Source organism: Condylura cristata, unplaced genomic scaffold (genome assembly GCF_000260355.1).
Source record: "Condylura cristata isolate star-nosed mole 26May11 unplaced genomic scaffold, ConCri1.0 scaffold00095, whole genome shotgun sequence".
NCBI classification, from domain to species: Eukaryota; Metazoa; Chordata; class Mammalia; order Eulipotyphla; family Talpidae; genus Condylura; species Condylura cristata.
Window position 1 is genome coordinate 29,123 of NW_004567196.1, and position 1,841 is coordinate 30,963.

The window sequence follows — 1,841 nt, forward strand, 5'->3', positions numbered from 1 at the left end:
GGCCGGCGTGGCCGGGGCGGCCGGCGTGGCCGGGGGGGAGCGAGGGACACGCCAAGGAAATCTCAGGCTGAGGCCGGTAGCACAGCACGACGGCTGGTCCCGCTGGATTGGATGCGGCAGCCTCAGCCAGGATCTCTGCCCGGAGAGGACCTGCTCAACTCCCCTGTTTCTGCACTCCGAGGCGCACGGAACCGTCCAGGCAGTTTAACCACGGCAAAGGACAGAATCGTGGAGGCACAAGACAGCCCCAGATCCCGCACGGTGCGGCCTGAACCAGCCTCCATTCGCCTGAGCTCACACCAGCTCGACTCCCTCAGAGGCCGAACAACGCACCTGTGAGCACAACAGCGCTTCCTGCGACACAGAAACAGCCCATGCAGCTCTGTCCTGATAAGGCACCTGCCTGTAATATGCCCGGCTCAGTGGCCTCGTGGCCACAGCCCGCAGCCCCGTCTCCCCGTCCCTCATGGCCGCCTGCCCTGGCCCCTGGGCTCTGTCTCAGGCTAAGCCCAGGACATGTCAGGCCCCAGCTTCTCTCTCCCTCTGCCTCAGTCTACACTGACCCTGCCCAGCGGCGGCACAACCGTGGAATGGACAGGGAAGACCCAGTCACAGGGTGAGGGCCTCTGACGCCTCTGTACATGGGGGTCACAACACAGGAGGAGGTTCTCGGGATTCTTCTCCCCACGGGAACACCCGTGGATGGCCAGGGCAAGCAGGTCCGGGGCTGGGTGTTCAAATACAAGGGGCGTAGGCCGTGGCCAGGCAAGGAGCCCTGGGGCTGGTCTGGGCGGGAGAATCATGGTGGCCCCGGGCGCCACCAGACTTAATGAGCACACGGCACTGTCCGCGCAGCCGGCTCAACCACGGTGCCCATGATTCAGCAGCCAAACCCGCCTGTTGTACACGTGAGCAGTGCTCTGATTGGTCAATGAATGCTATTTAAGCAACTGCCATAACGGATGGGGGGGAGCAGCAGAGAGGAGGCAAGCTAGAGAAAGCGAAGGAAGCAAGCAGGAGGAGCAGGGGGAAGGCAGCAGGGAGGAGGAAAGCTAGAGAGAGGCAAGCAAGCAGGGGGGGAGAGAGAAGCAGGCAGGAGGTGGGCGCGCGTGCGAGAGGGAAGAATAAAGGGTCCAGAAGAAGATATATTGGGGCGTCTCTCTGTTGGCAGAGAGTGCGTCACAGCCTCCTCCGGGAACCGGACCCACGGGGCAGACGGCCAAACCAGAGCTGGTGTTAGGGGACACTCCCTGAGCATTGCGGGCCCTTGCGGGATGGAACCTGCCAGACCTTCCTGAGGAGACCTGGCCCTGGTGTCTGGCATTTCACAGAGGGAGTGAGGGTTAGGGATCACCAACCCCCTCTCCACCCCACTGGGCCTCAGAGGCGCCTGCAATCCCGGATGTGGCCACTGGGAGGCGCCAGCGAGCCCCCTCAGGAGTAGGTGCGGCCAGAACTGAGCCACCAGAGAACCCCGAAAAGGCAGGAAGCTTCTGACAGTCACCTGTCCCCAATGTGGGACCCCGGAAGCAGTAGCACGATTAGGAGAGCGGAGGCCTGGTCCAGCGCCCTCCCTAGAGCTGTGCAGACGGTGGGGCCGGACCACGAGAGAGGGGTGCGGGGGACAGAGACCCTGACACGGGGCAGGAGGACCTGAGCAGCCGCCCAGACGGGGCCACTGTCTGAAAGGGCGGGGCCCGGGCCGGGGAGGGGACAGCAGGCCGCACACACGGGGTGGACAGCCTCGTGTGCAGGGGCCCTGGAGGACAGGACGGGAGCCCAGCTGGACAGGGGCTGAGCAGGGGCCAGCAGGGGGCGCAGGACACGGTGTGAAGTCAAGA